The sequence below is a fragment of the Hyperolius riggenbachi genome, chromosome 4, assembly GCF_040937935.1.
Source record: "Hyperolius riggenbachi isolate aHypRig1 chromosome 4, aHypRig1.pri, whole genome shotgun sequence".
Lineage (NCBI taxonomy): Eukaryota > Metazoa > Chordata > Amphibia > Anura > Hyperoliidae > Hyperolius > Hyperolius riggenbachi.
This window is the reverse complement of record NC_090649.1, coordinates 437973763-438001748: the sequence shown is the minus strand read 5'-3', so window position 1 is coordinate 438001748 and position 27986 is coordinate 437973763. Positions and strand designations below refer to the sequence as shown.

General features: G+C 45.1%; 1 long non-coding RNA gene across 1 annotated transcript in view; it reads left to right on the top strand.

Annotated features, from left to right (window-relative positions):
* The first annotated feature begins 779 nt into the window (after window positions 1-779).
* LOC137570936 (uncharacterized) overlaps window positions 780-27986 on the top strand; it is a 33089-nt gene continuing 5882 nt past the window's right edge. Inside the window, exons 1-2 of the long non-coding RNA XR_011031243.1 lie at window positions 780-912; window positions 20496-20627. This is a non-coding gene — a long non-coding RNA (uncharacterized lncRNA). The remainder of the gene's footprint in view (window positions 913-20495; window positions 20628-27986) is intronic.

Genomic DNA, 27986 nt, shown 5'->3' with positions numbered 1-27986 from the left:
AAATTAATAAACAACCCTGGGGGCAATCTGACCCCACCAACAGAAAGCTCTGTTGGTGGGGAGAAAAGGGGGGGGGGGTGATCACTTGTGTGCTGAGTTTTGCGGCCCTGCGGGGAGCCCTTAAAGCTGCAGTGGCCTAATAAGGAAAAATGGCCTGGTCTTTAGGGGGGTTTAACACCGCGGTCCTCAAGTGGTCAAATAACTTTTTTTCTTTAAATTATTCATAGTATATATAATGATATGAAAAGATTTTGCCAAAAAGCATTCTACACTACACTTCTTATGTTGGGAATCTTTCCTTTCACTAATGCTAATCCAATCACTCTACATAAATTCTTCTGTTTTAGCCTACACCAGGGTAAGAACTGACATTTGAACAGTGGCATAGCTAAGGAGCTCTGGGCTCCAGTGCAAGTTTTACATGGGCCCCACAAGCACTCTATAAATAACAATTTATACGGTGCAACTAAACCTGCCAAGTAGTGATGGGTCGTTCGCGAACGAGCCGGCTCTGAGAGCCGGCTCTTTGAAGTGAATCAGAGGAGCCGATGCTCACTCTGAGAAGAGCCGATGCCTCAGCCGCCCCTTTTAGCTCTGCTTTGCTCCGTAATAAAGGGCGCTGAGGCATTCTGGGAGATGTAGTCCTCCTCTTGCAGCTTGTAGGAGTGTTTGGGGCGGAGCAGAGCAGTAGCAGGAGGGATTGCCTCAGTCAGAGAAGTAGTCTGGAGTTGGCATGGAGACGGGGGCGGGGCTTTTAATCCGATTCTGAGTGGTGTCTAGTGATATTTAATTAAGAGCCAATTCAGAGGCGTAAGAGCCGGCTCTTTAATGGGAGCCGATTCAGAAGAGCCGATTCTCTGAGAAGAGCCGGAATTCCCATCACTACTGCCAAGGACATCCACAGAGTCAGAGGTACAAGAAGGGAATAGGGAACAGGTTGTTAAAGAAGAACTCCAGTGAAAATAATGTAATGTATAAATGATTTAGTCAGTCTTTGCCCATTGTAAAATCTTTTAAATCCCTAATTTACATTCTGACATTTATTACATGGTGACATTTTTACTGTTGGCAGGTGATGTAGCTGCTGCATGCTTTTTTGGCAGTTGGAAACAGCTGTAAACAGCTATTTCCCACAATGCAACAAGGTTCACAGACAGGAAACTGCCAGGAGTGCCACGGTCCTCAGAGTTTCTTGTGGGAGGGGTTTCACCACAATATCAGTCATACAGCGCCCCCTGATGGTCTGTTTGTGAAAAGTAATAGATTTTTCATGTAAAAGGGGGTATCAGCTACTGATTGGGATAAAGTTCAATTCTTGGTTGGAGTTTCTCTTTAATGATTGCTGCTATTCAAAGCATCTATAGAAGTGATTATTACCAGCACAGAACCAAAAACAAGCATATACTGCAGTTGAGGGAGGACCTCTTGCGGTCGCAACCTCTGAACCCCCTATTGCTTCACCACTGCATATGAACACATTGTCACGGCTGGCCAATCAGAGACCTACTAATAAAACACCTGATCAAGTACATTACCTGCTTCTGTATGAATGTGCCTGAAGGAGAATTTCTGTGAATAAGCTGGTCATCTCTACTTATTACTAATGATTGTAAGTTGAGAATATTTTCAGAGTTCTGATGATATTTAGTGGTGTATATAGGTCCTATATTCTCTGTAGAATGAGGATAGCCACTGCACAATATCTTTTGAACACCCATTACAAATGATAGTGAATGTTAAAGGGTGATAGGGATATGGAGGCCGCAATAGCAGCATAGTGGGCGATATACAGGCTGGGAACGCGAACAATCACTCGCGTTCCCATGCCTGTCGGCCGGTGACGGCCAAACCGGAAGTGCTCGCCGGCGGGTCCTGGGACATCGGAGCGGAGCTGCGAGGGCACCGATCGGCTGCTGGGGGCTGAGGGAAGCCCCAGGTGAGTAAATCTCATTTTTTTTAGTAGACTTAAGGTTCGCTTTAACATGCATTTTATTGATGAGTTTAAAAATATCACCCAGGAGAAAACTGCATATCGGCCTATATGTTTAAAGGGACTCCGAGCTGAACTTAAAAAGGAAAATAGTACTCACCCGGGGCTTTCTCCAGCCCAGTGCTGGTCGGGAGGTCTCACGACGGCGTCCTGGCTCCTCTCCGGAACGGCTGCCCGGCGGCAGCCCGGCGTCACTCGGCCGAGTGTCGGGCTCCTTCTTCCGCGTATGACGCGGCTGTCGTCACCACGCTGGCCGCCTCGCGTCATCACGGCGGCTGGCGTGAAAGTACTGCACATGCGCGATTAAATCGCGCATGCGCCGAACTGCCATGCCGGCCGCTGAGATAAAGCGAGGCGGCCGGTGTGGTGACGTCAGCCGCGTCATACGCGGAAAGAGCCCGACACTTGGCCGAGTGCCGCCGGGCTGCCGCCCCCGGGCAGCCGTTCCGGTGCGGGGCCTAGGAGAGGAGCCAGGACGCCGTCGTGGGACCTCCTGACCAGCACTGGGCTGGAGAAAGCCCCGAGTGAGTACTATTTTCCTTTTTAAGTTGAGCTCGGAGTCGTCTGAAAGTAAATAAATTTTCCACGTTTTCCTATGTATAACACATAATTCAACATACAAACCAATTCTACTTACAAACTCTCAAAAATAACCTAAGTAGGGTAAGTAGGGGACCGCCTGCAATTGTTAACTGCATTCATTGGAGCTTTTATAAATAAACTCCATTGTTTTACTGACAGAATAGTTTTAAAGAATGTTTGGCGGTGAACTCCCTCTTTTATCCACAGAAAAAAAAAATAAAAATACAAGATGAACAATGTAGTTTACGTGTTGTGGGCGATTCGTTTTTGTGCAAAGCTCATCTCTACAAACTTTTCCTGATCGTTTTTGTAATTCACTCCCTGACGCTAGTCAGGAATTGAACTCTTTGACCCGTAAAAGAATAAATACAATGTATTTATTCTTAAAAATGCGACCGCAATCGCTGCACAAAGTGATTTTGTGAGCGTTTTGCATTTCTCCTATACTTTCCCCTGAGGCGGAATCAACTCAAAAATGGTCCACGTACCGCTTTGCTGCCCGCACAGCGCACAACCTGCACTGATATGAACCTTCTCATAGGCATTCATTGCACAAGCGTTCGGGGGCGTATTTAAAAAGCGCACGCGGGAGAAAAAATTTAGAAATCGCATGCAGTGTGAACGAGCCCTGAACACTTTGGTAGAAACGCTATGTAAATACTGATTAGGACCTTCCATTGGCCTCCATCAGCTTCAGTTCTTAAAGTAACCCTGAGATGGAGGATTAGGAATAAAATGTACATACCTGGGCCGTACTTACATACCTGGGACCGTTTATTACCGTACGTATTGCTGTACAGTACAGTCAAACCATGGCCAGGAGCACATGCACAGCTGCAAGTCTTAATAAACTGAGCATTTGCAGAATGTCCCCAGCCAAGCAGTCCTATTGAGGAGACGGGAAGCGCAAAACCAGGACTTTACTTGAGTTGAAAGCGGATCAACGGAGGGAACCGGGAGGACAAAAAGGGACCTCAGATACTACTGATATCTCTCCAGTGCTCCTTTTGAATGTACACCAGCAGGACAGCCAGGCAATAGGCCTTGTTAACCCATTAATAGTTTCAAAAATCTCGTTTGAGATAAGTGCATTGCTTTTTGACCTCAGTTGGCAGAACTTCTTGTGCTGTAAATTCCTGGACTGCTTTGATCTCTCTCTCTAGCAGAAAATATAGAAAATGAAAGAAGTCCTCTGTTATTGTCTCACACTGCCCCCTAGTGACAAGGGGCCAAAATTACAGAAGTACTAATTAGGAGCAAGAAAATGTAACAAATAAAGAAATAATAAAAAAAATATGTGCTAAAATAAATTGGCCTGGAGCACTTGCACGCCTCTAAATAAATTGGCTGCTAAAGGTGTATAGAGAAAATTTATTATGGCAGCTTCCCTATCACTCTTACTGCAGAGTCACTTAAAAGCTATTAAGGTGGCCTACTATAATTACTGTAATAATTTATTTTGCATATGCTGAAGGTTTAAAGGAGCATCAACATACTCTGTGTAGCCACACTGTAATGAACACTTTCACTTAAACGAAATCTGTAATGATAATTAAAAAAAAAAGAGTTTCATTTACATGGGGCTTCTGTCAGCCTTCTGCAGGTGCCCTGTGCCCGCACCGGTACTCACTGATCCTACAGTTTCCCGTTGCGGCTCAGTTTTGCTTCCTTCAGTCACCAGCCATTGCACCGACCTGCGTGTGCATCCTACGAGAAAATCTCTTCTGCGCCTGCACAGGACGCTCCAAGCGGCGGGGGGGCAAACAGGCGCAGTGGACGTCAACAGTGGACGTCAACAGGCTGTACAGGCACAGTGGACGTCAACTAGCAAGTCAGCGAAAGTGAAACTGAGCTGCGGCGGGGGACCGGAGGATCGTTAGGCACCGGATCGGGCAACAGGGCGGCTGTAGGAGGCTGGCAGAAGCCCCAGGTAAGTGAAACACTTTTTTTTAATCATTACATGTTTCCTTTAAGTCTAAATGAATTTAAGAAAATGTTTTAATACTCGTGATTTGATAGAAAAAGACTTGTAATGTTCCTGAACTGCAGCACTCAAGGTTGCATTGAGAACTTAATAGCTAATGTGAATTAGTCATAAATGAAGTCCCTTAGCAGGAGTTCAAACCAATGACTGGTCGACCTTTCCAAATGTTTAGCTCCCGAGGCGTACACAGGGCTGAGAGCGTCATAGCATCTCTCATCTTCAGATCGCTCACACACAATACAAGCTGAAGGCCTTTTATTTGTGTTCGTGACTTTTTATTATAATTATTATTTTTTTTTATTATTCTCATACAAATAACAGTTTTGAAACGGTAAATTAACCTCTTCAGTTTGAAAATCCTAGTACATGAGAGCGCTGCCATTCATGCTTTATTACACTAAGCTTCCGATGTTTTACTCCAGGCTTTTTATGCGATGTAAATGCACTGAAGTACGGGGCGCCGTAACTCTTGTCTGTAGACTGTAGACTGGAGAGCAGATAATTCACTATGTAATAAAAACCTGCAGTACAGTATACTGTAACATGATATAGATTATATATATATATATAAATATATATATAACACCTACGGTATACCACTTCCTGGTTAGCAGTCATGTTTTTTGTTTGTAAACACTGCCTAAAACTGGCGATTAAAAGCCAGGATCGTGGCGGGAGCGGCAGAAACAGCCAAGAGGGACCCAGGAGATCACAGTGACTCGATTGGTATGTTTTTTTATTATACAAATCGGAGGCACTTAGATCAGTAAATGGGAACTGTGTATCCATTCACTAATCCATGTAATATTGGATGGAGACGTGAACGCATGCGGGACAATGTGCAGCGGTGATCGCGGCAAGATATGTATATCTGTGCCCCTGGAGCTAAGATGAAATCTCTGGGGGCATAGATATACTGTTCAAAATAAAATATAAAAACACATTTCTAATAAATGCATTAAAAAATAAAATGCATTTACTCTGCCTCCAAATGTCTAGGCCTAGCCCCAGTTTAGCTGCACCCATATACCACTGATCAGGCCTTTTAAGAATTATGTTTTACAGGCCTTTAAAATGTTGCAGGACACCCACTGGGAAGACATACAGAATATCTGCATTTCCAGCACACCATAAAATCTAATTACTTGGCAGTGGCATTTCAATGTGTGTTCAGGCTAACAGACCTAATTTGCCATCTGTTACAATCTACTAAACATGGATGTTCTGTTATTTTCTTTACTCATTTTACTGTATATAAAGGTAAGCAGCTTTATGGTATATTTTTTATACTATTACCTTATTTAAAGAATGTCACAAAACAATGGCGTACACTTACTTAACAGGCCATTATGCTGATAGCAATTAACAGAAAGTTAAGTATGAAAATCCATGTAGTAGTTCACCTTGGTCTGGATTACTGCAAAAACAATCAACAGCTGTTGTATAAAAACAACAACAACAAAAAGGTTTTTATTATATCACTAAAAGTGTCATAATCCTGTGTGCTTGCCCCACACCTGCCTTCCAATAAAAGGAACCCCTAGCCAAGGCAAGGGATTGCCATTGGCTCTCACCATCAGACCAGTTTGGACCCTCCATTACTTATTTGAATTTGCAGAGAGTCATCAAAGCCACTTAGGCCCGGTTCACATTAGCGGGTTTTTGTGGATCGGAACCGGACCATATACAGTACAAACGGAACGGATGCGAACGTATCCAATGTTAATCTATGGGACTGTACACATCCGTTCGTCCGGATACGTTACCTACGTTCCGGTCCCCGGATTGAAAAAATGCTGCAGGCCCTAATTTTCTGGACCGTTGACCCCTACGGACCTGAAACGAAAGGTTTTGCAGGGCAATAGGAACCAATAGAAAACGGAACTTAACAACACACTGGCTATTAAAATGGACCTTTCTAGACGCTTCCTGTGTACTCTCTATGGTACAGCGGCCAACTTGGCTTGTTTGGCACATGGGCCTAGCAGTGCTGCAGGAGTGGGAACCATCTTAGTTCATTGATTTCTGGAAAGAGATGGAAGACATCAGGCCATACAGCATCTAGGACCTGATTGTCCAAGTGCAGGAGCAACCTTTCAAGAAATAGAGGGTGCACCCACCATCTGCTGCGAAGAGCAAGCCTCTGTAGTAGGTGAAAATTAAAAACGAGTCTATTCCAAGCCAGTAGCTGTAGAAATACACTGGATCCATTGTCCAATCAGCAAGCTCTCTCCTCAACAATAACCACATTGTATTTACAGATCATCCAGAGCTCTGGTGTATACGTATATAGCTATCTTTAATGCTAATTTTAGAACTTCCCCTTTAAAACGGAAACTGACACAAAACGTATGCAAAACGGATACAAACAGAACTGAAACGGACTGGAAACGGATTTAAACCGGTCTGCAACGGATCCGTTTGAACGGACAACAGATCCGTTTGAACTGACAGTTTTGGCACGAAACACTAATGTGAACCAGGCCTTAGATTTTCTGATCCCCCATCCCACCCCTGGACCTTCTATACTACTCCAGACTGCAAGCCAGGGCATCCCAGATTGCAAATGATCCCTCTCACCCCAGCAACTGCCACCTAAACCTACTCCCATCAGGTCCCCACTTGAGGTGTATCCCCACCAGGACCTCGAGGCACAGGAACTCCTTCTATACCCAAGCTGTCCTGGCTCTAAACTAGGGATGCTCGGAAAATTCCGCAGAATTATAAATTCCGTGATTCCGGCCGGAATTAGGTTATTTCCGATTCCGGTACTCAATCGGAATTCCTATACCTCTCAAACGGAATTCCGCGGAAATTTTATAATTCCGACGGAATTTTCCGGAATAGCACAAAAATCTCTCCCTCCATCCCTCCAGTAGGGAATTGCAGATTTTCAAAACAGCTTATATACCATAGCTGGGATTTGAACCCAGGACCTAGTGTGTAGTAGGTATCTGTCTTAACCTCTAGACCATGACCCACACTACATGCTAAAGCTGGCGGTAGCATAAACCATACTTCCATTATGATCAATTCGATAGAAAAAGTAGCATGATTAAGGATTTGTACTTTTTGAAAAGCATGCACCATAGCTGGGATTTGAACCCAGGACCTAGTGTGTAGTAGGTATCTGTCTTACCCTCTAGACCATGACCCACACTGCATGGTAGTAGGTACCTGTCTTACCCACTAGTAAGGCTGAGGCTGGAGAGGCTGCAGCCTCAGGGCGCAGTGTAGGAGGGGGTGCACAATTCATTCAGCTGTCATTCCCAATTGTGTTTGAAGCAGAAAGAAATAAGAAAAGGTGATACATGGCAGCGACTGCAAGCCAGATAAGTAGAGATTAAGGTGTTGGGGGTGGGGGGGGGGCCCTGGGGCACCTCTTAGTGTAATAGCAATCAGTGTGTGAGGGATGGGGGGGCGCACTTTGCCGTCTCAGCCTTGGGTGCTGAAGGACCTTGTCCCACCTCTGACCACACTACATGCTAAAGCCTGGCCCTGAGTGTGGTTGATGGTAGAGGGTAAGACAGATACCTATTACACACTAGGTCCTGGGTTCAAATCCCAGCTATGGTATATAAGCATGCTTTTCAAAAAGTACAAATCCTTAATCATGCTACTTTTTCTATCGAATTGATCATAATGGAAGTATGGTTTATGCTACCGCCAGCTTTAGCATGTAGTGTGGGTCATGGTCTAGAGGTTAAGACAGATACCTACTACACACTAGGTCCTGGGTTCAAATCCCAGCTATGGTATATAAGCATGCTTTTCAAAAAGTACAAATCCTTAATCATGCTACTTTTTCTATCGAATTGATCATAATGGAAGTATGGTTTATGCTACCGCCAGCTTTAGCATGTAGTGTGGGTCATGGTCTTGAGGTTAAGACAGATACCTACTACACACTAGGTCCTGGGTTCAAATCCTAGCTATGGTATATAAGCATGCTTTTCAAAAAGTACAAATCCTTAATCATGCTACTTTTTCTATCGAATTGATCATAATGGAAGTATGGTTTATGCTACCGCCAGCTTTAGCATGTAGTGTGGGTCATGGTCCTGAGGTTAAGACAGATACCTACTACACACTAGGTCCTGGGTTCAAATCCCAGCTATGGTATATAAGCATGCTTTTCAAAAAGTACAAATCCTTAATCATGCTACTTTTTCTATCGAATTGATCATAATGGAAGTATGGTTTATGCTACCGCCAGCTTTAGCATGTAGTGTGGGTCATGGTCTAGAGGTTAAGACAGATACCTACTACACACTAGGTCCTGGGTTCAAATCCCAGCTATGGTATATAAGCATGCTTTTCAAAAAGTACAAATCCTTAATCATGCTACTTTTTCTATCGAATTGATCATAATGGAAGTATGGTTTATGCTACCGCCAGCTTTAGCATGTAGTGTGGGTCATGGTCTTGAGGTTAAGACAGATACCTACTACACACTAGGTCCTGGGTTCAAATCCCAGCTATGGTATATAAGCATGCTTTTCAAAAAGTACAAATCCTTAATCATGCTACTTTTTCTATCGAATTGATCATAATGGAAGTATGGTTTATGCTACCGCCAGCTTTAGCATGTAGTGTGGGTCATGGTCTTGAGGTTAAGACAGATACCTACTACACACTAGGTCCTGGGTTCAAATCCCAGCTATGGTATATAAGCATGCTTTTCAAAAAGTACAAATCCTTAATCATGCTACTTTTTCTATCGAATCGATCATAATGGAAGTATGGTTTATGCTACCGCCAGCTTTAGCATGTAGTGTGGGTCATGGTCTTGAGGTTAAGACAGATACCTACTACACACTAGGTCCTGGGTTCAAATCCCAGCTATGGTATATAAGCATGCTTTTCAAAAAGTACAAATCCTTAATCATGCTACTTTTTCTATCGAATTGATCATAATGGAAGTATGGTTTATGCTACCGCCAGCTTTAGCATGTAGTGTGGGTCATGGTCTAGAGGTTAAGACAGATACCTACTACACACTAGGTCCTGGGTTCAAATCCCAGCTATGGTATATAAGCTGTTTTGAAAATCTGCAATTCCCTGATGGATGGATGGATGGATTCCGTATAAGTAGGAATTCCGCGGAACTGCCCCGGTATACCGTCGGAATGGAACGGTAATGGAATTTCTATATGACGGAATGCGGAATTGTGCCGGAAACGGAAATGGGCTATTCCGACCATGCCTGTTCTAAACGCTGTGTAATGTCAAACAGTTAATTGAAATATGTACATATGCCCCCATGTTCTGTGTACCCATGTATGCATTGTGTATGTACCCATGTATGTGTTCTGACCATGCAAGTCTACTGTACTGTGTGCCAAAAATAATTCCCTGTACGATACCATGTACTGGGCAAATAAAATCTGTTCTGCTTCTGATTATAATTTGGTAACTACAGTGTGGTGATAGCAAACTACAGAGTTGATTCACAAAGCAGTGTTATGCCGTAAGTCATAGATATACACTTGTTATCTTACGTGAGTAACAGTTTACCTGTGTGGAATCGTATTCACGAAAAGGGACTCCAAGCACCTTTCATGGGTATGCCTAGAGACTCCGACCAGTACTGCAAAGTACTTAAAGAGGAACTGTCGCGAAAATCTCAAAATTTAAAACACATACAAATAAGAAGTACATTTCTCCCAGAGTAAAATGAGCCATAAATTACTTTTCTCCTATGTTCCTGTCACTTACAATAAGAAGTAGAAATCTGTCATTACTGACAGATTTTGGACTAGCCCATCTTCTCATTGGGGGGTTCTCAGGGTTTTCTTTATTTTTAAAAGCACTTAGTGAATGGCAGTTGCTCAGTCTAACTGCCAAAATAGTGTGCAGCAAGCAGGGAGGCTGGCCAGCATCTTTGTATTAATCATTTTCAGGGAAAGTCTATATAAAAAGGTTAAAGACCATGCTGAGATTCCCCTATGGAGAGATGGACTAGTCCAAAACCTGTAGGTAATGTCAGATTTCTACTACCTACTGTAAGTGACAGCAGCATAGGAGAGAAGTAATTTATGGCTCATTTTACTCTGGGAGAAATGTACTTCTTATTTGATTGTGTTTTAAATTTTAAGATTTTTGCGACAGTTCCTCTTCAAAGATGCATGCCTTTCTGTAGCTTGTGATTTCCTCTTATATTTGATGCCTGAATCGTCGTTCTACACCAAATAGTTTTCCTTCGATTTCAATTTACAAATCGTGGTTGCCATCTTGGCTATGTTATAACTTCCGGGTCACCCCTGTCTTCTCTGTTAGAGAAGTGCATCACTGAATAAAGCAGGAAGAGGAAGTGACACACATGGCCCTTGCAAGAGGCTCCTCCAGAGGGGTCATAGCACGAGTTTGTTGGAAGTCATCTGGCTTAAAGGCATGCCCATGAGAGGTGCTCAGAGTCCCTTTAAAAGAGCACTATCCCAAAAATTTTTTAAATTTAACATACATGTGTACACATACTTACTTATTAGAAGTACATTTCCCCCTGATTAAAATGTACTATAAATTACTTTTCTGCTATGTTTTTGTTGCTTACAGTAGGCAGTAAAAACCTGATAGATCTGATTTTTTGGGTTAGCTCATCTCCTCATGGGGGTTTCTAAGGGTTTTCTTTATTTTCAAAAGCGCTTACTGAATGCCAGTTCTTCAGTCCACCTGCCAAAATAGTGTACAACTGAGTAGGCAAGCTAGCAGACATCTTTGTAAACCTCCTTTCCAGGGAGTGATTTTGTAAAGAATTAAGATGATACTGAGAATCCCCCATAAGGAGGTGGTACTAATCCAAAAAACTAACAGCTTTGTTAAGATTCTAACAGCCTACTGTAAGTGACAAAACATAGGAGAAAAGTCATTTATAGTGCATTTAATCTTTTCTAGTTATGTGTTCACACAAATCTTACATTTTACAGTTTCTCACAATACTGGTCCTTTAAGCCTCATACGCACATATGAGTGATGGTGCCCACTGGGATCTGGACTTGATACCTCCAGCAACAGTTTAGAGCCGAGGTCTGTTGAGAAGTGTCGCTAGCCTGTATGTTAGCTAGATTGCAGTTCCCCATTCAAATGTGTAGCATTATACTGTATATCTGAAAGCCCACTTCTGACTTCATCTTGCCAAAGTCCAGAGGAAAGCTTCTTTCCTCCCATAACTGGGATATGTTGAACACCTGTAATTTTATAATTCAGCCTTACTTCTTTCTGAGCAAAGCCAGCTACTAATCAGCACCCCCTCGTATTTTTGCACCGCCTGCACGAAGTCGTTATCTTGGCACGTGGCGCCGCACGCCGAGACTGGGGGCGCCATAGCAGCAATGTTATGCTGCGTCGGGCATGTAGTGGTAGTTAGGGGCTCCGGCGGTTGCCAGACCCCGAAGTACATCTCCCTCAGTTGTCACAACTCGGAGGGGGAATAGTATTTAACGCCACTTGTGAGTTTCGCAGCAGCGGGGGAGCTGTCATTCGTCTGGCCCCACGCCGAACTGCCCAGTGCTGTGACAAAAAGTACTCCCGTCTGCAGTGGTGTTTGAATGTTGAACTGTTGAAGTTAATCAGCAGGTTTAGGGATTAACCAGCAGTTTTAGGGTTAAAACTGGTGAAGTAGCTTTATGATATAACATATTTTAACTATTTTTTGTGCTGAAACACCTACACTGGGATCTCCCATTTTTTTGGTTTACAAACACACTGGTGCCCCAGCAGAATGTGGAAAAAGAGGACCAATGCTATGTAAAGAGTGGGCAATGACTCTCATCTTGGAGTTAAGACTCTTACTCCCTTTCTCTTTTGATATTGCTCCCTCCTCCCCTTTTCCCAGGAAATTGCCCCATGCCAAACTCTTTACTGGTTCCTGATAGTGACTATGAATGGTGCAATTTTTAGTGAACGGTCATATTTTTGACCATGTTATTCCTATCATATAGTATGAAACCAAAACGGAATGGTCATTATTGATTGTTTCCTTAAAGGGAACCAGAGAGGAATACAATCTAAAAATAGAAAAAGGCTGTTATACATACCTGGGGCTTCTTCCAGCCCCATAAGCCTGGATCGCTCCCACGCCGCCATCCTCCTCTTCCTGGAGCCGCCGGTACCGGGCCCGTCACTTCCGGCGGACGCGGCCAATTGTCCGCATCACAGGGGCTCCCTCCATACCCTTACGCATGCGGCTGCGCAGAAGGCAGCCGCATGCGTACTTGTATAGAGGGAGCGCCGTGTGATGCGGAGAATCAGCCACGTCCGCTGGCCGACTGGCCGACTCGCGGCAATGACGGGACCCGGTACCGGCGGATCCAGGCAGCAGAGGACGGCAGCGTGGGAGCGATCCGTGCGTATGGGGCTGGAGGAAACCCCAGGTATGTATAAAAGCTTTTTTTTTAATCATATCTGGTTCTCTTTACAGTCACAAAATCAAATTCCACTTACCCACTGCACTGTGTTAATTATGCAGCCTGCAGCCTTACCCTGCATTGCAAGCATTCAAATCTATTCAGAAATGTTTCTGCTGTAATCAGTATTATCTCAGTAAGATCTCAGTCAGACTGGCTGAGGGCAGTTCAGTGAGCTGCTGAAATCTGATCTATGCTGTGCTCACATGTGTTTACAAAGCAAGCTAAATATGACAGTGCAGGAGGAAAAAAAGTAAGGGAGGAAATTACAGTCAGATGGAATTAAGATGGTAAATGCCTGAAACAGAATTCTTGCTATTTACTATATAAAATTCACTGAAATCAAAATGTGGACAATACATCTGGTATACAAGTAGGGCAAGTAGTTATCTACTTATATATGTGTTTTTTTTCCTGGGATAGTGTGGCTAACCCTGCTGCTTTAAAGAACTGCTCAAGCAGCATGTTGATTTTTTTCAAACATACGATGACAACTACGGTATTTTTTATAGCTGGAATAATTTGGATTCTTAAAGAAACACTGAAGCGAAAAAAAATATATGATATAATGAATTGGTTGTGTACTATGAATAATTACTAGAAGATTAGCAGCAAAGAAAATATTCCCAGATTTTTATTTTCAGGTATATAGTGTGTTTTCTAACATTCCATCATTCTCTAATATGTGCAGATTACACAACACTCTGCATTCAAAATGATTCTTTCAGAGCAGTCTGTGAATTAATGACCTCTCCTCTAGCAGATACAAATAAAACTGTTCACTTACAGTTGAGATAATAAAAGTCAAAAGACAGCCCTCACCACGACTTTGAAAGTAGTAGAGATTAATGGCTTTTTTGCATAGAGATAACAACTGGAGTTTCTTACCTCTTCCTGTACTGGAAACAATTACACTGATGTATCTGATCTTAATGTTTTATTTCTTAGCTGTGCTACACATACAAATCATAATATCATAATTTTTTTTCACTTCAGTGTCTCTTTAAATGCTGCGGATGGATAAAATGTGAATGATCTTATTGAAAATATGATCATTTGCTGAACATTGCAATGGTACTGAGCAGGCACCTTAGGCTCTGATAGTTCATAATATTTCAAAGTAGGAACAGGGTTTGGTAGAGGAAGAAGTTTCTTAAATCAAACTTGTGAAAGTCCTGGTCCTCTCCATGGGGTGGATTCACAAAACTTTTCGGATATATTTTCTCACCTTGCTTATTAACTTACAATCTCTCCTTACCTGCCCATGATTTATCTCTCTTCATCTGGCTTAACTCATCATCTATCTACCTTTATCCGTTTATCTCATGAATTTGCTCTACTAATAGATGAGGTGAATAACAAATAAGGTGAAGTAATTCAAAAGGAAACCTTTCGCACCGGGGTGGTGCGGTGCAGTATATTTACCGTACCCCACCGCCGGGCAATGAAAGTCTATGGAGACTTTCATACTGCCATGTTACGGCACAATACGGCGGAAGTGACGTTTTCTCCACATTCCAGTCGCAGGTCCAGGACTACGTTACCGTGCGTCTTCTGCGTTGCGTTGCAGTGATCTGCGTCGGCCCGGAAGTCGTGCGAGTCTATGGCAATGCAGGGATTTTTTAAAAATTACCGATGCAATGTCGCGGTACGCATGCTTGGAAGCGTATTTTTACTACACGCTTCTGTGCACTTTCACATACCCTGAAAGCGACCGCAAGCACGTGTCACTTCCTGCTTGACCAAATGCCAGATGGAGAATACTGTATAGTAACGCAGTATTCCTCGAAGGCCTGTTTTTGCAGTTTTTTTTGGTTTGCAGTGTGAAACCGGCCTTAACCTTTTAGCAGCCATATAAAGTAAAACTTTATTTGGCAGCAGGGCTGAATTTTTCCTTCCGATGGGAAAGTGTGCATTCCCCAGCAAAGCAGGCTAGCAGGGTATGCAGAGTGGGTGGCAGGGAGCCTTTACAGTTACCTGTCCGGACGCCTGGATCGACTTCTTTTTCCTTCCCTTATGGCGCTGCACTCCCGACATCCTCTTCTGATCACGTTAAAACATGTGATTGGGGCTCAGAAGATAGTGTCAGTGGTGCAGTGCCACCTGGTGGTGGAAGAGGGGTGATGTAAGAGAGTCTTTCATCACCCCTCTTCCAACACCAGATATGTCTGCATTTTATCTGATAAAGGGGACCCTCCGTGGCCCCGAAACAATTGTCATGTTGTGCATGCAATAAGGAATAAATATTCCTTGAATACTGATCTTGGTGTTCCAGCCGACCTTGGATTTTCTATATTGAACTAATGTTGCTTTGGCATCTAGGCTGTGAACCCAACTTTACACGGTAAGGTGTGCATCTCCCAAACGTGACATTGCTCTTCCAACACCAGGTGGCGCTGCACCGCTGACACTACTGTATCTTCTGAGCCCCGACCACATGTAATAACGTGTGATCGGAAGTCAGAAGTGGATGCCAAGAGTGTAGTGCCATGGGTGGATGAAGAAAATCAGCTGGTCCGGAAGAGGTAACTATAAAAACGCTCCCTGCGCCACTCTGCATGACCTCAGTAGGTAGAACAATGAGTTCTGCCAGATGAGGTTAAAATGATTGCGCATCTTCAAATGAAACATTCCGTTTTAAAATGCTAGCAGGTTAAGATTCAGCCCCTACATAACAAGTAGCTTGACATTTCCTGGTTCATGGAGTCACAGAGTTGACACATTAGAGCAGGTACATTACATTGGTTTAAAGTTTATGTATAACTACAAGGAACATTTGAAATGTGGTATTTATATGACTGTCATTAGCCCGGGCAGCTGATTGAGACACTCTCACCATGGCATTGCAGATGACCCGCTGTACCACAAAGAACTAATAAAACAGATATGCTTCACTGATAAAATGTCACAGTGATAACAGACTGGGGATTTGGATTCTTGGAAATACCCATTTACAGAATCTGTTTAAAACGATCCTGTAGTACATTTGTGTACACCGAGCTGGTGGTCAGGATACAAACATGCCCCAAGGTTAGATAAACTTCCTAGTATAGATGTCCTATTTCCCCCACCCCTTGCCATAATATAGATGTCCTATTTCCCAGACCCCTCTAACTCGTGCCATGCTTTCTTCCAGATCCCCTTGCCCAGAACTTCAGCCAAGGAGTATACTCTACAGAGACAAAGTGACACTGCAAAGTTTGACAGACTTCTGCAGGATGGACGACTTCTGAGTGCATTTCAGGCTTTTGCCTGGACAGCCTGTGCCCAGAAACCGTGTAACTGTCGTTTTTTCCAGGGTAGCTAAAAAACAAACAGGAGTGAACCGGGAGACCCTTATGGTGTAGTATGTTAAGTTAACAATTAGGGTACTCACAAAACCAGGTTGCAGAACTTGGTGTCACCGACCACCAAGAGAGGGTTGACTTGCTTTGGCGTGGTTAGGCCACACTCCCAAAAAAATGGGTTGTAGATGGGAAAATATAAAAACAAACAACTGTCCAAGCTGAAAACCGAACCCCATGTGGGATTTGGAGGTGAAATACTGGGAGGGAGACACACCAAAAGTGTATAAAATGATTCAAAACAATTTAAAAGGCAAGGAAAACTTTCCACCAGATGAACACTAACATAAGATACAAAAATAATGTATTTAAAAAACACCAGACAACGCGTTTTGCGACCCTCCACCCACTTCTTCAGGTAAAGAAAACAGTGTTTCGGAGCGCCTATTCACTTTTACCTTGAGATGCTGTTTCATCGACCTGCAAATAGTTATAGTAGCTATTGCTGCTTTGGTGTTTAGACTGTATAGTGTGAACTGTCCTCATCAATTAAACACACAGCCCTCACTATAAGGCAGCTATAAGCCTTACTTACCATGTTGTTGTGTCAGAGGCACTACACAGGATCTTCAAAGCTTATTTCCATAATGACTCTTGCATTCATTTTGCACAAGAGCCCCAAAGCATTTATCTATATAATGAATAGTCATCTGAAGTGACATGGCCACTATTAATGATGACACTGTCTCACGTCATATGTATTTCACTCCAATGACTATCCTACTCAGTGGATATGTATAGCTGGTCACCACCGGTGCCATTACAAGTGCCACCCTATGTGACCTTCTTTCAGTGGAACACAAAGGATGCCGACATTTCATTACAAGTCAGAAGAATAAACGGCTGTAGATTCATCCAAGCTGAACGTAATCGTCCCTCTGCATTCTCACATATCTGCAGCAATGCACTGACTGCACCGTTTGTGCTTTGTGAGGTCAACCACATTTCTAGGAGACTCATTGTAATTCACCAACAATCCACATTCACAGTATACACTGAAAATAAAGCATAGATATTTCCCACCTGTTTATTAATTTATTATTTAGTATTTATATAGCAACGACATCTTCCGGAGGGCTGTACAGAGTATATTATCTTGTCACTTAACTGTCTCTCAGAAGGGCTCACAATCTAATCTAGGCCTGGGCAAAGAACGACTCGCTGTGAAGGTGGCTCCCCTTCTCCATCCCGCCATTCTTTAACTACTTGCCGACAGCTCCATGCCAATTGGCGTGAGCAGTGCGGCAGCCCCAGGACCGCTCCACGCCGATTAGTGTGAACGGGCGTCTATGGGGCAAGCAGGAGATTGCGGGCTGGCTGCGTGCGCATCTCCTGCTTGGAAGGCTGAGCAGCCGCTTCGCCTTCAGTCTCTGGAGACTGCTAGATGGCGAAACCTATTAGGATAGGACAGCTCAGCGCACCTCTGATTGGTGGCCATTCGGAGGCGGCCTGGTGATGCGCTGATCCACCTTTGCGCAATTTTGAATTTTTACTTAGTAGTGCACCCAGGCTATGCATATGCGTAATTTAGGATTAGTTAGTGTTAGGTCCCCTCCCATGGAGGATTGACTTCTTCGCAGTGGGAGAGACAAGTACCTAATAAGTTGCATGCAAGCTATTACGGAAACCAACATCCTCCAGTGGTAGACAGGTGCATTTTATTTGAATGCTGGGTGTGTATTTTATCCCACTAGTGGGGCTTGCACTCTCAAGCAGGTAGTCATAAGGCTGCAATCTGTTTATAAGTAGCGCTGTTCCTTTCCTCGCCATGTTAAAGTGTCTCAGTAATAAAGCTTTTTCTCTAAGGACACTGTATTTAACCTGAAGAAGTGCTCTCAGACCCGCAAAACTTGTTGTTTTAAGTGTTTCATTAAAGAACCTATTTACATTACATCAGTGGTTTATTTATTCAGGTAAGCCTTTTTTTCTTCTTATTCCTTATATATCTCTTACTCCCCAAGTACTTGGGGAAGGGGGGGGGGGGGGAGAGATATTGCGTTCTGAGTTCCTTGGAACGCCTACCAATTTTTTTCAAGAATGAGACCCATCCATCTGCAGAAGATCCAAACACTCAAGTGAGGACTGGTTCTCCTCCCCTGCTCGTTATTTTATTATTATTAGACATTATTTTATTTTGTACATATTTGGGCAGCATACATATAAAAATGCTACTATAATAAATGGTCACAAGACATTGCCTATATCAATATTCTACTAGCTTCTCCTATGTATAGTGGAATATCGGTAGTGTTACCAATATTCTGCTATCATTCTATGTTATCCTATTTCACACTAACCTTTCCTGCATGCATGCCTAGCACTAACCTCCTAACCACCTATCTACACCTAGCACTAACCTCCCCCCACCTACGCCTAACACTAACCTCCCCCCACCTACGCCTAACACTAACCTGCCCAATCTATGCCTAATACTTAACCTGCCCCATCTATGCCTAACACTAACCTCTCCCTATCTATGTCTTACTAATCTCCCCCTACCTACAGCTTCCACTAACTTCCGTTTACCTACACCTACCACTTACCTCCTACCTACCTACACATATCACTAACCTCCCCCTACCTACACCTGCCACCAACCTCCTCGCTACCTATGTCTAACACTAACCTCTCCCTACCTATACCTAACTTCCTCCTACCTACACCTAACACTAACCTCCCTTTAAATACAACTATTGCTAACCTCCCCTTACCTATACCTAACACTAACTCCCCTATCCATGCCTAAAACTAACCTCCCCCTACCTATGCCTAACACTAACCTTCCCCCTACCTACATCTAACACTAACCTCCCCTCTACCTACTCCTACTACTAACCTCCCCCCATCCACTCCTAACACTAATGTACCCCTACCTACACCTGGCCTAACACTGACCTCTCCCCACCTACGCCAAACACTAACCTCCCCCTACCTTCATCTACCACTAACCTCCATCTACCTACACCTAACACTAACCTCCCCTACCTACTCCTACCATTAACCTCCCCCCTACCTACGTATAACACTAATTCCCCCATCTATGCCTAACCCTAACTCCCCTAACTAAATCTAACACTACCACCTACACTTTCAGCTTGACTGTTAAGAACCTGAATTCCACTGCTGCACTCTCGGGTAGTGATGGGCGAACACCTGGATGTTCGGGTTCGGGAAAGTTCGCCGAACATGGCCGAGATGTTCGGCATGTTCGGGCCGAACCCCGAACTTTCCGAACATCCAGCTTTTGGGGGCCATATGGGGTCGCAGGCATAAGGGGGGAGCATGCCCCGATCGCGGGGGGGGTCGGAAATTCCCCCCACCCCCTCCGCTAGCGCTCCCCCCTCTGCCCGCTTCCCCATTCAAAAGTTTAAGCAAAGTACCTGTAGTGGATGGCCTGGCAGTGGGCGGCACTGTGGAGTGAGGAGGAGGAGTCCGGAGAGTGACGAGTTGAGGGAGGCCGGGCAGCGGGCGGTTCAGCGGAAGTACCCTTGTGGTACTTCCGCCCTTTCTCTGACCTCACGCCCGCTGCCCGGCCTCCCTCAACTCGTCACTCTCCGGACTCCTCCTCCTCACTCCACAGTGCCGCCCACTGCCAGGCCATTCACTACAGGTACTTTGCTTAAACTTTTGAATGGGGAAGCGGGCAGAGGGGGGAGCGCTAGCGGAGGGGGTGGGGGGAATTTCCGACCCCCCCCCCGCGATCGGGGCATGCTCCCCCCTTATGCCTGCGACCCCATAGGGGGGCAGTATTCGGCCGAACAGGGCCCTGTTCGGCCGAACAGGGGCCCTGTTCGGCCATGTTCGGCGGCCATTAGAAGTTCGGGGCGAACCCGAACTTAAAAGGCCGAACACCATCAGGTGTTCGGCCGAACGCGAACATCACCCGAACAGGGTGATGTTCTGCAGAACCCGAACAGTGGCGAACACTGTTCGCCCAACACTACTCTCGGGTCCATACTATGCCCAAATTATCGGTTGTAGACGGTAAATCAATAACTTAACACGGGCGCCTATGGTGGGAACCCCGGGCCTCGGATCATGGTCAAATGTACTTCTTCGATTTGGGCAACAGTATAGTTCATAGTTGTGAAGCAGAAAGAAAACCCTCTCCTAAACCAGTTATAAGCTGGACTGTGGATGATAAGCAACTGTCATCAGGTTAAAGTGGATGTTTTGCTTTCTACACGCAGGGATTCTCTTACTCGCACATTTCCTGAAAATCAGTAAAATCTGAAGAAGTCAGCTGGCCCAGGACACGGCCAGTAAAGCAGAGAAAATAGAGATGCACATCAGATATGTCACCCGAAGGACATCTGAAAAAGGTAAACATCCCTGAAACAACTGTCTGCATTGTGTGTGCCTATTTCCTTTTCACTCTCTTGAGTCTGTCCAAAGTCAAATCTCCAGCTCTGAGTTTTGTCAGCTTGATGCTAAAAGACAGCGTGAGCTAGAAACAAAATAAACCCAGCAGAGAAATCAGATTACGACAGAAGTCAGCTAAATACAGAACACTAGGAAGTGGGTAACTAAATAATCTGAATCCCTATCTTACTGAACTGGAATCCTGAGTTTATATCCACTATATGGAATCCAGCCAATATACTGGTAGGTCAATTATTTCCCACCTAAAGTGGCCCGATTTTCTCCAGCAGCAGCCAATGTAGTATAAAAACAAATTGAAATGTTTCATTATAAATAGCTTCAGAATCATATTTATTCGCCAAGTATGACAGTGTCATACTCGGAATTGCTTGTGATTCACATGGAAACAAATACATAGACGTTAACATACATCCAATAGTACAATAGCTATACAATACAAAGTTAAATAGACGTTAGCATACATCCAATAGTACAATAGATTTACAATACAAAGATACATAGACGTTAGCATACATCCAAAAGTACAATACAGTACAGAGATATGCAATTGGACATGTTGCAATTCCAGGAGGAAACTATTGAGGCAGGCATGTGGGGCATACATTTTAACCAATTAAAACAACTGAGGCAATTATGTGCCGGGGCTTGGGACAGTACAACCCAGAGGGAGTTGTGAAGTTCAGAGTGGGCAGCTGGGGGTTGTGCTGACTACTGGGCAGGAAGGAACTGGCATTTAACAGAAGAACTGCTTGGGGGGAAAAGGTGCTCCTGCACCTGGTGGTTCTGGATGGGATAGTTCTATAACGACGACCCAAAGGGAGGCAATTGAAGAAGCAACTGCCTCAAGTGGGAGCTTGGTTATTCAGGTTAATAGAAAGGAACTGATTCACTAAATCTTGGCCAAATTCCTTTGCGCAGAAGCCCACAGCAATTTTGCTGGTAGTTACAAAAGTAATATTTCATGCCTTGCGCACATAGCGCAATTTGCATTATGTACACAACATGTGCATTGCTAATATAATGGATGTAGCACCATTTTCATAATGCACGTTACACTACCAATGCGTGAATTGTGTACACAGGGTTGGTGCTACAAGTATGGCAAAGGGGGCAATTGCCCTGGGCCCCAGACTCCCTGGAAGTCCCAGGCCACCTTTGCCTGCCAAAGATGGTGTGTGTCCCGTGCCACGGCAGCCTCCGAATGCTTTGCCCGACTGCCGCTTGCACACTGTGTATGTTCTGGCCCTGGGCTGGGTGCCAGTGCGTGTGAGTGGTGAATGACGATAGTCGGGCAGCCAACACCTATACATACCTGATCCCTCCTCCTGGCGGTGGTGGCGATTGTGTCCTGGTCTCCATGGTTCCCTGGCTGGCTGCATGTGCTACATACACGCTGTCAGCCATGGCATTGCACTCCCCCATGTGACACAGGCATGGACATCACATCAGTGCATCCATGCCTGCAAAGAGAAGAAGCGCGCAGACCTTGCTGGCTGGACCAAACCAGGGGGCAAACGAATGTGCCTGCTGCCCGACTCTGCTCTGGTGAGTCAGGGCTGTCAGGCTCAACTGTTCACTTTCCTGGCTGTCTCACCGCTCTTGTAGGGGGTGGGTGGGAGTGTTCTTGAAGCCTGGCTGCCATCCTTGTAAACGGGGGAGGGAAGGAAGGAGGGGGGCAGGTTTTTTTTTGGGACTCCAAGCCTGCCCTGCATAACCCTGAAAGTGATGGGGGGTGCACTACAGGCCTGCATAAATCAAAATTAACGGGGTATGGGCGGGAGATTTTTTTTGTGGGGGGGGGACTTCATGCCTGCTATGTATACTGGGGGAACTACCTACACGCAGTAAGGAAGGAGGGGTCAGAAGGGTCTGAGCTACTTTTGCCCTGGGGCCCCATTGGAGGTAGGACTGGCCGTGTATACATAATGCTGGTTTCGCTATTTGCACAGTGCGTACCACGTTACTTGCATAAATACCTGTGCACAGCAATCTTTCCAAGGTCTAGTGCAGGCATGGGCAAACTCGGCCCTTCAGCTGTTACGGAACTACAAGTCCCACAATGCATTGCAGGAGTCTGACAGCCACAGTCATGACTCATAAAGGCAAATGCATCGTGGGACTTGTAGTTCTGTAACAGCTGGAGGGCCGAGTTTGCCCATGCCTGGTCTAGTGCATCAACCCCAAAGTGCCGAACAGTTGAGCTGGAGAGGAAGAAGAGCCTCAAGATGGTTATTCTTCACTAACTCAACTGCTTGGGACTCTTACTCCAGAGAAGAAAGATAATTTCCAGAGAAGAAAGATAATTTCCAGAGAAGAAAGATCAGTCTCTGGAAATGCGTTGTTTATTTTTGTACTCGCCTTTTTTTTAAAATATTTTATTGCATTTGGGTCAGTTGTCAGCAAATGTAGAAGCTGCTTAGCCCACAGTAGTCAAGCTTTTTGGTGGCACTTAGATAGCAGAGGCTCCCTCTTTATACTTCTAAGTCCATAGGAAATTAAGCAACAATGGACTGTGGAAGTGTAACATATCCCAGAAATAGTCAGAAACTTCTCATGCTAGCGCGGGTCATGGCAGTATCCTGTTCGAGTGGGAAGGATTTCAACACATTCTGTTCTCTGTTCTCTTTCTGATGGATCTGGTTTCTTTATCACCCTAGATTGTCCTGAAAACAGTAGAAGTTTGGCAATTTCCAGTGAATGCAATATGGTCAATAGAAAGCCCAGCCCTATGTAGTGTTATACTTGCTTAGAGTGGAGCTGTCAGCCATACTATCTCAGAAAAAATACACATATACAGGTATAAGTGGATAAATACTTGCTCTATTTACATATGTATTGCTGTAGTCAAAAAAATCAGCAGGACTGCCAAGCAACTGGTGTTGTTTAAAAGGAAACGTCCATATCCCTCTCAGTTTAGGTTCCCTTTAAAGAATACTTCCAGTGAAAATGCCTGGTGGAGGATTGGGGGAGGGGGGGGGGGGGTTGCAGAGTAAAATACTCACCTGTCCTGACATCATCCATCCAGGCAGGTGATCGATCCATCTCCCTGTCAGAGCAGCCCCCGGTGATTTTTTTTTTTCAAATCATTGCCAGGGCTCTATATCGTCCACCTGTGTGGCCACGGCGGCCGTTAGCTGAACACACATTGCCTAGCACGAGTGTATAGAGGAGCCTGACTCCCACTTCTCTCACAGGAGACGCTGCAAAAGCAGCTGACAGATCAATGCCTGTGAGCAAATTCTGCCTTGATAAAGGGGCCCTATGTGGCTCCGAACAAAACGTTGGCCATTTGCTATGTTTATGGAACCAATAAAGTATTACCGGTACTTCGGATGTGCCAGCTCCAGACTGTATTGCAGAGAAACTATGCTGATCCAACACACATATTCACAAAAAAGGGATAAATGCGGAATTAAACTTGCAACTAGAATGTTTTCCAGCAGGACTCTTTTAACCACTCCTCCGTTTTGGCACGATACTGCTCCTCCCCACCCATTAAGAACTACAGTATCTGTAACAGTGTGCTGTAGCATAGCTGCATACCTATCACCGCCATGACTGCTTGGCTGTGCAGCTGTTCAAACAGCAATCATTCTGCCCGCTTGCCAGCTAATAAACATTTTCTTTCCCTCCTAACAGGAACACCTGTCAAACACTCCACCCATGTATAGTTGTAGTTTAACTTCCAAGTGCAGCAGAGAATTAAAGAGAATCTGTATTGTTAAAATCGCACAAAAGTAAACATACCAGTGCGTTAGGGGACATCTCCTATTACCCTCTGTCACAATTTCGCCGCTCCTCGCCACATTAAAAGTAGTTAAAAACAGTTTTAAAAAGTTTGTTTATAAACAAACAAAATGACCACCAAAACAGGAAGTAGATTGATGTACAGTATGTCCACACATAGAAAATACATCCATACACAAGCAGGCTGTATACACCCTTCCTTTTGAATCTCAAGAGATCATTTGTGTGTTTCTTTCCCCCTGCAGCTATCTTCCACTGAAGTGTCAGGCTGTTTCTTCCTGCAGAGTGCAGACAGCTGTGTCTGTATGTAATTCCTCAGTATGTGAAAGCCCAGCCAGCTCAGAGGAGGATTTATCCAGCTTGTAAAAGATAATGGAACAGAGAGAAGCTGCACTAATCTAAATATCACACAGGCAGTGTGCAGAGAGGGGCCTGGATGGGGGAGTTCATAGCAGAACCACAACACTGAAGAACTTGGCAGCCTTCCAGACACAGGCCTGACAAGTCTGACAAGAGAGAGATAAGTTGATTTATTACAGAGATGGTGATAGTAGAACGTGCTGCAGTAAGCCAGAACACATTAGAATAGCTTTTGGAACTTGTAGGATGATAAAAAACAGGATGCAATTTTTGTTACGGAGTCTCTTTAATGAGATCTGCTGCTGTAGCTCACATTTCTGCGTGTTGTCCAGGTCTAACAGAGAGGATGGGGGCAGAGGGCAAAGAGTGGCAAGAGACGGCCTTGGGGTGGGGGCAAGTGGGGTGATCGCCCCAGGCCCCGCTCCTAAAGGGGGCCTCGCAGTCATGCCCACTGCGCTCGCACTGAGAGCCCCGTTCTTCTTGGTTGGCTTATCCCCAGTGCTGACCCGCTGATTTACATCATGCGCATAGCACTCCCGGCCATGGGCGCGCAAAATACAACTCTCACAGGGCACAGGAGCATCTTATTTTGGAATTTACTAAACAGGTAAAGAATCTACAATACCGTCAACAGAATCAGAGTCAGCCAGCAAAGTCAGGCCAACAGACACAACACATATCAACTTGTCCCCTGGTGGTGGTGCAGAAAAGACATGGGGAGATCCCCAGCTCCCCATACAGCATAGCACCCATCCCCAGCCAGTCTGGTACACACCCCTAGCTCCCCAGCCATCCTGTATCTATCCCACGCTCCCCAGCCATACTGTATCTATCCCACGCTCCCCAGACAGCCTCTACCTATCCTTAGCTCCCCAGCCAGCCTGGTACCCATCCGTAGTGCCCCAGCTAGCCTAGTACCCAGCCAGACTGGTACACACCCCTAGCTCCCCATCCAGCCTCTATTTATCCCATGCTCCCCAGCCATCCTGTATCTATCCCACGCTCCCCAGCCAGCCTCTACCTATTCTTAGCTCCCCAGCCAGCCTGGTACCCATCCGTAGCGCCCCAGCTAGCCTAGTACCCATCCCCAGCCAGACTGGTACACACCCCTAGCTCCCCATCCAGCCTCTATTTATCCCATGCTCCCCAGCCATCCTGTATCTATCCCACGCTCCCCAGCCAGCCTCTACCTATCCTTAGCTCCCCAGCCAGCCTGGTACCCATCCGTAGTGCCCCAGCTAGCCTAGTACCCATCCCCAGCCAGTCTGGTACACACCCCTAGCTCTCCAGCCATCCTGTATCTATCCCACGCTCCCCAGCCATACTGTATCTATCCCACGCTCCCCAGACAGCCTCTACCTATCCTTAGCTCCCCAGCCAGCCTGGTACCCATCCGTAGCGCCCCAGCTAGCCTAGTACCCATCCCCAGCCAGTCTGGTACACACCCCTAGCTCTCCAGCCATCCTGTATCTATCCCACGCTCCCCAGCCATACTGTATCTATCCCACGCTCCCCAGACAGCCTCTACCTATCCTTAGCTCCCCAGCCAGCCTGGTACCCATCCGTAGCGCCCCAGCTAGCCTAGTACCCATCCCCAGCCAGTCTGGTACACACCCCTAGCTCCCCAGCCAGCCTGTATTTATCCCATGCTCCCCAGCCAGCTTCTAACTATCTGTAGCTCCCCAGCTAGCCTGGTACCCAGCAAGGAAATGAGCAGCGCTACTTAAAAACAGACTAGTGCCTACCTGCAAAAGAGTGCAAGCCCCACTTGTGGGGTCGAATACACACCGAGCATGCACATGACCTGTCTACCACTAGAGGAGGATGTTGGTTTCCATTAACAGCTTGCATGCAACCTATTAAGTACTCGTCCCTCCCACTGCGAAAAAGTCAATCCTCCATGGGAGGGGCCTAACACTAACTAAATCCTAACCTAGCCTGGTACCCATCTGTAGCGCACCAGCTAGCCTAGTACCCATCCCTAGATCCCCAGCCAGCTTAGTACCCATCTCCAGTTTATTGGTTGGCTTAGTGGCCTTTAACAAATTTAATTGTTTTGAAACAATAATAAGGCGCACTGCATTAGAGATGGACAAGCCTGTGAGCGTGGTGGTATGGTAGATGGCCTACACTTATGGCTCTAGGCCCCGCATATGACACTTGCCCCAGGCCTCACATACTCTAAGGACGCTTCTGGGCACATGGCATGTGGAGGGGGTAAGGGGCACAGAAACAAGCAGGCATTAGCAGGCTAATAAGGATGCAGAAGAGGAGGTCATATGTGTGTGTGTGTTTGTGGTGTGCAGATATTTGTACATGCTTTTGTAATATGGCTGTATTATGGACCATTTACTTATGTCTGCCCCCCGGGGCTAAAATGTGTCCATCTTCTTCTGGTTCCCATTATCTGAACTCCTGAAATCAGCAAAAAATACAACAGGACGTGAAGTATGACCGCAACGTGATAAATCATAGCGTGTGATCGGGGATTATACATCTGGTGATCTCTTATGTTATTAATGGTTCACCGAATGCAGATGTGTTCATTTGGCTTCTGGTCATGTTAAACAACATCTGAAATATAGATTTCCACTAGCAGAATTGCCACGTACATGCATCAGTGAAGCACTATTTCTTTTGTAAATTAAGGTTATTAAAATGAGCTATCCATTTCCATTTGCAGACAGGTAGTCATTTTCCAAAATGGACTGCCAGTACTTCTTTTCAAGCCTGGACTCTGTACTGTGTTTGCAGTATAGCCGGCCCAGGTACTTTCCTTGTACTGCATGAGAAATCTGCACAGAGCAGGAACTGTTGTTATTCATTTTCACACCTGAAATACTTTAGAGATTTGTAGCGTATATAAGACTCAATGACCCATTTGCAATTACATTTTTCTCCTGCCTTCTTTCCTAGGGGATAATTTTTTCATCCTCTATTTAGAATACATTTTCGGCACTTTGCAATTGTTGCAATTGAAAAAGTACCAAAAAGTAGATGGAAAAGTACTTTCTTGCTTGCTGGTGATTTAAAATGCATTTTATTGATACGTTTGAAAATATCACTTAGGAGAAAACTCAAGAGAAAGACATGTTCACACCTTTGGAAAAAAAGGAGTGGGGAGGGGAGAGGTTTGAACTGAGAGCCCAATATAGTGTACTATGCAGAAGCGGATCTAGGGGGGGGGGGGG